Below are 9,370 nucleotides of genomic sequence, written 5' to 3'. Positions count from 1 at the left end.
GTGCAGGGGGCGGAGGAGCTGGGCGATGTGGGGCACGAAGCGGTGGTAAAAATTTACCATGCCCAGGAACTCCTGGAGTCCCTTGATCGTGCGGGGGCATGGGAAATCCCTGACCGCCTCCACCTTGGCCGGTAAAGGGACGGCCCCGTGCCTGGTGATGCGGTGCCCCAAGAAGTCGATGGCGGCGACGCCGAAACGGCACTTTGTGGGGTGGATGATCAGGCCATGCTGGCCCAGGCGTTCGAAAAGCGTGCAGAGGTGGAGCAGGTGCTCCTCCCGGGACACGCTCGTGACTAGGATGTCGTCCAGGTAGACATAGATGAAAGGTAAGTCGCGCAAGACGCTGTCCATGAGCCGTTGGAACGCCTGGGCCGCATTCTTCAACCCAAAAGGCATTCGCAGGAACTCAAAGAGGCCGAAAGGGGTGATGACGGCCGTCTTTGGGACATCGTCCGGTTGGACGGGGACCTGGTGGTAGCCTCGGATGAGGTCCACCTTGGAGAACACGGTTGTGTATGCCAACCGGGCGGAAAGGTCCTGGATATGCGGGACCGGGTAACGGTCGGGGGTGGTGGCATCATTGAGCCGGCGGTAGTCACCGCACGGCCGCCATCCTCCGCCGGGCTTCGGCACAATGTGCAGAGGAGAAGCCCAAGTGCTGTTGGAGCGCCGTACGATCCCCAGCCGTTCCAGCGTGGCGAACTCCGCTTTCGCCATGGCAAGCTTCGTGGGGTCGAGTCGGCATGCCCGGGCGTAGACCGGCGGCCCGACCGTGGGGATATGGTGCTCCACCTCATGTTTGACGGCCACCGCTGAGAAGGTGGGCCGCGTGAGGGCCGGGAAACTGGCGAGGAGGCGGGTAAACTCGTCCGCTGCCGGAAGCGTGCAGACTAACCTCGCTGGGATGGAACCTTTCAGCAAGCCGCTCGGTGAGCCGCTCAGCGAGCTGCTCAATGAGCTGCTCAGCGAACAAGCGAACGAGCTGAAGGTTTCGGCCTGGACGAGACGTCTGCGCTTAACGTCGACCAACAGCCCATGCGCACATAGGAAGTCCGCGCCGAGCAGGGCCATTGGCACGCTGGCGGTGACGAACGACCATTGAAAGCACTGCCCTCCGAACCGCAGTGAGAGGCAACGCTTCCCGAATGTGTGGATGGGTGTACCGTTGGCGGCAAGCAAAGCGGGGCCCCGGCCCGCGGCTTGCTTGTCGGACACGGAGGCAGGGAGGACGCTTACCTGTGCTCCCGTGTCGCAAAGAAAATGGCGCCCGGACAAGGTGTCCGTGATGAACAGGAGGCTGCCAGAATGGCCGACGCTCATGGCAGCAAGTGAGCGCCGGTCGTTTCCCGACCCGTCAAAATAACACGGCGGGCGGCACGTTTTAGCCTGGCGGCCGAACCTGGCATGGTAGTAGCACCAGGTTTGCGGCGGTTGCCCCCGCGGCGGCCGGACCGGCGGCGGTGGTGGTGGCGGCAGTAGTGGGCGGGGCGTAGCAGCAGCCACGAGGGAAGCCGGGGGCGCTGGAGCCTCCGCGCCGGGATCCACTACGGCAGCACCGTACACCGACCGCGTGTCGCAGGCCGCAAAATACTTGTCGGCCTCTCCAGCCAGGGCGCGGGGTTTCGTTATTTTGGAACCGGCCAGCGCGAGGCGCACATGTGCAGGTAGCTGACGTAGGAAAAGTGCTCGGAATAAGAAATCTGGGCGCTGGTCGCCAAGCAGGGACAGCATGAAATCCATCCGGACGGATGGTCGTGTGTCACCGAGGGCGGGAAGGTCCAGGAGGCGGTCAGCACGTTCGACCTCCGTGAGCCCGAACGTGGCGAGGAGGAGACATTTGAGTGCCTCGTACTTGTGGTCGCCCGGCGGGCGCCGAAGGATGGACACGACGCGGGCGGCAGTGCCGGGCCCGAGGGCGGCGACCACGTGGTAGTACCGGGTCTCGTCCGCCGTGATGCCCCGGAGTTGGAAATGAGCTTCGGCTTGCACAAACCAAACGTCGGCTTGCGCTTCCCAAAATTCCGGGAGTTGGATTGCGACGGCGTTAGTAGCCATGGCGCGTTTGGGGGTCAGCAACGGCTGAACCAATCAGGGTCACCAGTGTGGTGCTGTGCACACATGACTCGATTGCCAGAGAGGTAGGCCACAACGCATTGATACAACAAGAGTCTTTATTCAGAGCTCGCACTTCAGCACTGGGCAGGCTCGAGTTTAGAGCCCGCATATATGTCCCGAGGCCACGCCTTGCCCCCGGGCGTGGCCGCTCGGCCGAAAGGCGGGGCATGCATTTCAGTTCCCCACCTGGACGCTCGCGCCACCCACTGGTGCGCAGAATTATTGTCCCTTGTGCCCGCCACAATGTTATATTTTGAAAACAAACCTGTAGTTTAGCAGTATTTTGGTTCTGTATTCGTCCCAATCACGCATGCACACGCGAGCGAGAATTTTTTTTACCAAAACAAAATTGAATATTCCAAACAGGAAACTTACTGTTTTTAAGAATGTTATAAAGGACACAAACAACAGGCACGAATAGCTAATGTAATGTGTTAAACAAGGTGGTGTAAAACACGTGCATCCATCAATAGAGGTAAAGTTCCAAAATGTGTTTTTCTCTAACCTTTAAAATCGTTATTTTATTTCAATTTCATTATATACTTGAACCCTACAAGAACAACAGCAACAACAACAACAACAACAACAGGCATTTTAAGGGAATTTTCCCTGCTCGAGTGGGGTTAGCCTTGCGGGCCCCATGACAATGTTCTCCATTTTGCCCTATTTTCTGCATCTCCCCTTGTTAACCCCCTTGCCCGCATTTCTTCTTCCACCACCTTTAACCAAGTCTTTCTCGGTCTTCCCCGTCCTCTACTTCCTTCTACATTCATTTCCATTACTCTTCTCATACAGTCACTGTCATCCTTCCTCAACACATGACCAAAGCATCTCAACCTGTTCCTCTTCACAGCATCCATAACAGGCTCTATTCCCATCATCTTTCGCAATTCATCATTTGTCTTCCTCTCTCTCAACGATACTCCGCACATCCACCGAACCATTCGCATTTCCACCCTTTCCAGCCTTCGTTGCTGCTCTACATTCATTACCCATGTCTCGCTCCCATAAACTTGAACATATCGCATATACTTGAACAATGTCGAACACAAATCGCCTTGTTGCCACGTTCAAAAACCTTTAGTTTAGCAGTACTTGGACAAAATATTATGGCATTTTCCATCGTCTTGACCAATCGAACTTGCTGCTCGCAAACTCCGTCGATGGCCTTTTTTTCTCAATACTGAGCGGGGTAAGGTGTTCTATGAATTCTCTAGTTATCCTTATTAATGCCAATTATTATTGTTAATTTTTTTTTTTGTAATGCTTCCCACCAAAGGTGGTTGGAGGTTATGTTTTCACCCTTGTCTCTTCGTCTGTTTGGTGCGAAATCGGAGAATCGCACGTACAGTCGTGGCCAAAAGTATTGGCACCCTTGCACTTTTTCCAAATAATGCACCATTTATTCCAGAAAATTGTTGAAATTGAACAATCTTTTGGTATCCACACTTGTATTTCTTTGGTTTTCAGTGGAACAAAAAAAAAAGCTGAAAAAATTACTAAATCTTAGCTTATTCCACACAGAAATCCTAAAATGGCCCGGACAATATTATTGGCACCTTTTGAAAGTTGTTGAAATAATTAGATTTCAAGCAGGTGATTCTCCTTTACTTTGGAATTGAACTTACGTGTGGTGAGTTGCAGGTGCCTGCAATATAAAAATCACTCATTCAAACAGTTTGAATAGTGAAAAGGAGTCATTTTGCTGTTTTGTGTCACTGTGTGTACCGCAATGAGCATGGAGAAAAGAAAGAAAACCAAAGAATTGTCTGAGGAGGTCAGACACAAGATTGTAGCCAAGCATGGACAATCTCAAGGCTACAGGTCCATCCCCAGAGACCTTGATGTTCCTGTGTCCACCGTACGCAATGTTATCAGGAAGTTTAAGGCCCATGGCACTGTGGTGTCGTGGTTAAATTTAATTACAATTATTTAAATCTTTGCATTGTCGGACTTGCCTGCACGTGGTGCCAACATCTCAATGAAGCAGAAAGGCTGCGAAGAATGGGCCCTCCCCCAGTCCTGTACATCAGATGCCATTTGTCTTTGTAAAGGGAAACATGTGGGTTTAAAGGTGAATATTGTCATAATCTTATAATCATTAAGACGTATAAGTATTAAAGCACATATATTGAGTATTTTCTATATTCTCTATGCAATAACTTGAATGAATAAACCTATTCACGTCAGCAGTTGCAGATCCATAATTAAAATATACAGCGCCAGTCAGATGTAAAACATTGGATGAGACAAGGACATAAGCCTACATGGTTTATTCTGTCCATTAACTTCAAAGCCTTTCTGTGTAAATATGTTGTCTCTACTCACAACGCTGCCTGGCTGTGATGAGATCAGACATTTGCACAAACACTCAAGGCCTCTTGGCTTCTTTCCACCCTTCCCCCTACCCCCAACCCCATGGGTAGTGGGCACGTGTGTGCCGATTGCGGAAGAAACTTTGGAACAAGGATTGGGCTTGGAGTACATAGGCGCAGTGCACATCCCTTAGAGTTTCATGCAGCGCATAAACCCCTAGAAAGGTCTAAGGCGCGGTGGGATGACGAGGAGGTGCACTGTATGGCAGTCCGGGAGGCACAGTTGATGCGCGAAGGGTGCGTTTTCATAAACCAAGGACTCCTGCAGTTTATCCCAGGATGAACACAAGAAACCATCAAGGGAAAGCGAAGGCAGCCGCATACAAGAAGCTAGTCCAGTCTAAGCTGGCACGAAATCCCCTTGAGCCAAACCCCCCCTTCAACCAGGCTTCTTCCTCACTGTTGAGCTGTGACTGGACCTTATTTGTCTCATATTACTTCTGATTTGTTCAGTTGCAAAACAGGAAGCACTTCCATTTGTCATTTGAATATCATCTGAAGCTTCCTTTGCAGAAGCACATTTTGAATCTTCTGTGACAGATGAATTGTTGTTGTGTTGTCTGCCATCCACATTTACAGGATAGACCTCACCAGATTTGGGTGTTAATCCATCATCCTGAAATTGGAGACTGCAGAAATCACCGGTGAAATTTGCTGCTTCTCAGTGGTGAAAAATGTATACAAGGGCGTCTTAACAAAGGAACGGGGAGAAAATGGTCCTGTAATTGTTGATTGATTCTGAGTATCCGTGTATTTCTGCTGTAATGAAAGTCAAGCTATGCTTCTCCCCCCAACCCCCTCCCCCCCCCCCCCCCCCAAGGAAATAAATGCTTCATAGTAAACCACAGCAATGTGGAGGACATAAAATTTATTTATCCACCACATCAGCCAACCTCCCTGGACGTGGCCACAAGAGAAAACTTGATCGAAGCTTGCAGTGAAGGATTGTTTGAATGGTGGAGAAAGCACCTCAATCAACTGCCAAACAGATTCAAGCTGACCTTCAGACACAAGGTACGACAGTTTCAATTCGCACCATCCATCACCAACTCAATGAAAGGGGATTATATGGAGGACCCCAATGCTGAGAGAGAGACATAAGAAACCCCGACTGGAGTTTTCCAAAACACCTGAACAAGCCAAAATCCTTCTGGGAGAATGTCCTGTGGATTGATGAGATCAAATTTGAGCTTTTTGGTAAAGCACATCATCTCTATGTTTACAGAAAACAAAATGAGCTTTCAAAGAAAAGAACACCTTCCCTACATTCAAACATGGAGGAGGTTCTGTGATGTTTTGGGGTTGCTGTGCTGCCTCTGGCATTGGGTGCCTTGAATGTGTGCATGGCATCCTGAGATCAGGAGATTACTAAGATATTTTGGAGCACAATGTTCAACCCAGTGTCAGAAAGCTGGGTCTCCGTTGAAGGTCGTGGGTCTTGCAGCAGGACAATGACCCCAAACACACTTCAAAAAGCACCCAGGAATGGTTCAAGACAAAACGCTGGACTGTTCTGAAGTGGCCAGCAATGAGTCCAGATCTAAATCCCATTGAATACCTGTGGGGAGATCTGAAAACAGCAGTTGGGAGAAGGCACTCTTCAAATTTGGGAGAACTGGAGCAGTTTGCACAAGAAGAGTGGGTCAAACTACCTGTAGAGAGGGATGTAGGAAGCTCATTCATGGCAACAGGAAGCACTTGACTGCAGTTATTTTGTCCAAAGGCTGTGCTACCAAATATTAAGTCTAAGGTGTCAATACTTTTGTCAATGCCATTTCTATTTATATTCTGATTTAAAGGGATATATTAAGTTCTGAATAAAAAAGAAAGGTTCTGTAATATTAACAGTGAAATAAAGAATTGTGTAAACCAAATACTTTTGTCAACTTCAACTTATTTTTTGAGAAAATTGTGATTTATTTGAAAAAAGTGGAAGGGTGCCAATATTTTTGGCCACGACTGCATATTGGTAAGTCTGGTCTGTTATTAGTCCCCTACCGGTGTACACCGGCGGGGACTATAGGTTTGCACGCCGTCCCTCAGTCCGTCAGTCCGTCAGTCCGTCACGCAAAGAACAGTTTTCCGGACTTTTTTCTAAACTCTTAATGTTAATGATTTCAAACTTGGCACATGGTTTCCTCATGATAATTACAGGTCAAGTTCGAACTTCACGACGTTTCGATCATTTTTAACAAAGTTATGGCACTTTGAACTTTGGTAATTCTGATAATTCTGATGATCCTTAACTCAGTGCCATTTTAAGTTTTAATTTCCTTTAAAAACCAATTTCTCTGCAATAATTGGACCGATTGAGATGAAATTTTCACCATATGATGGACTCGGTCTGTAGAATATTTTCATGGTAATTATGACGTCACACGTCACAGGTCACGTGGTTCGGCCGCCATATTGTTTTTCGTGAAAACACGAAAACCCCTTTTTCTCTGCAACGGCTGAACAGATCGAGGCCAAACTTTGCAGGCAGAATCGCATACCCATGACGAACAAAAAAGTCGGCGAGCATGACGTCATGCGTCACGTGGTCTCAGAATTATGACGTTTTTAAGCATGAACCTTTAAAACCGAGCTCCTCCCTCATTTTTGATCCAATCGAGGGGAAACTTCACAGATCTGTTCAGCACTAAAATGTCCTTTTGGAATTTGCGATAGGGCACGTGGTTTGGCAGATATCGTTAATTAAACGAAAATATTTTTAAAAATGGATATCTCTTGTTTATTCTCGAGTTCTCCTCAAGCCGCACTGTGCGTCCTCAGCCTCGTCTCGCGAACGTCAACAGCGCGACACAGCGCGCGCTTTCGGGAGGGGCGGAGCCAAGCCGAGCAACATATATATACACATCGATCATTGATCGTGAACCGGAAAATATAATAAATTACTGATGGTTTCAGAGTTATGACGTTTTTAAGCATGAACCTTTAAAACCTAGCCCCTCCCTCATTTTTGATCCAATCGAGGGGAAACTTCACAAATATGTTCAGCATGTCAGTCGACTAAAATGTCCTTTTGGAATTTGCGATAGTGCACGTGATTTGGCAGATATCGTTAATTAAACGAAAATATTTTAAAAATGGATGTCTCTTGAATCGCTTGTACCTCAGACCGTGAGTTGAGTTGGTAATAATTTATATAATTCACACAGTGCAATACGTGCAGACCGCTCCACGGAGCGACCTTGGGGGCTTATCAACGAGGCGAGGCGTGACACACGTGTCTCAGCATACCTCAGATCAAGTTTGAAAACCAGCATCAACCGTGCATAAATTTGCATATTCGATCATTTTTGACAAAGTTATGGCACTTTGAACTTTGGTAGGGGATGTTTTTTTTGTTGTTTTTTTTTTCTCTTCTTTTTTTACAAGATCTAAGGCTCGTAGTGGAGCACGCACACACACACACACACACACACACACACACACACACACACACACACACACACACACGGTTACACCTGGCCTGGGGAAAGTGCCATCACTGCCGTCACTTCCTGGGATACTCTCGCAGCGCAATACTCAGAATGCTTGTTACCTTCGCAAAAGCGGAAGGTTATGTTTTGATCGCTGTGTATTTATTTGTATGTCTGTGTGTGTGTGTGTATGTTATTCGCATAACTCAAAAAGTATTCAACCGAATTGCATGAAATTTGGTGGGATGATTGGTTATTATACGGGACACATTTGATTAGATTTTGGGAGCAATCGGGTCAAAGGTCAAGGTCAAGGTCACGAAAAGGTCAAAATCGTATTTTTACCATAGCTGCGGCGAAGGTATGCGCTCTACCGAGTGCCCGTTCTAGTTCTGTCTGTTTGTATGTCAATTGCCCACAGGTCTCATTTTTCCTCCGATCTTCACGTAACTTCACCACCTTGTTGAGGTCGTGACAAGATGGAAGCCTATTATTTTTGAGGTCAAAAGGTCAAATGTCAATGTCAAATAAAACGTCAATTTTCAACCGATTCACTTGATGTATATTATATACTGTATATAAACGAAAAAAACACGCGTGGACGGTGGACCCTCGTTGAGGTGAAGTCTTCGTCGCCCTCTGTGAGTATGTCTATAAATTACGTCGGTCACTGAAGGTAAAGAAGATGACTTCGCTTCGCGTGTGTGCGGTTATTATTCCCACACTGTAGTTTGCAAGCTCAAATACCAACCTCTTCGTAACCTTTTATGCACATTCATTTACATTGATTTCCTGACCCACTTGGGGGGAGGGGGGAAGGAAGGGGTGTCTACAATCTACATATTACGTGTGTGAATGTTGGAATTTCTTGACTCACTTTTCCCCGTTTGCTTGTTCTATACACCCCCCCCCCCCCCCCCTTATTGAGTACCCGAATATGTGGATGACTGCCAGATGGTTTCCAGTTCCAATTTTTAATGGTAGGCAGAGCCATGTTACCTCGAAAAATTGTTCATTGTTCTGTCACCATTTTGAAAAGTTAAATGGTGCAGCAGGCAGGACAGACGTGTTAGGACACATCGGTGTACTTTCACATTAACTTACATGGATATTAGTAAGCAGTAGACATTGTATACTGATGTTTATTTGTTTTTTTTCTGTATACAAAATCTAGGTTCATGGAAGAATGAGGTGACAGAGAGTCGAAGGTAACGCAGATACTGGGACAACATATGCACGTGAGAAGGGGATGAACAGGTCAGGAGGAGAGAAAAAAAAGAGAAGGAAACGTAGCATTGATCGGAACCTGCAGCTATGTGGGGATAGGTAGGGGATGGTTAACAAGAAGACCGGTGCAGTGGAGTTTTTCAGCAGAGTGGATGGTGTTAGGACTAGGGGCCATGGCTTTCGAACAGGCTGAGGAAGGACGTATACGTGGGAGAAGACAAGAACAGA

This window comes from Myxine glutinosa, chromosome 8 (genome assembly GCF_964187855.1).
Source record: "Myxine glutinosa chromosome 8, kmMyxGlut1.1, whole genome shotgun sequence".
Taxonomy (NCBI): Eukaryota; Metazoa; Chordata; class Myxini; order Myxiniformes; family Myxinidae; genus Myxine; species Myxine glutinosa.
Note: the sequence above shows the minus strand (reverse complement) of the source record.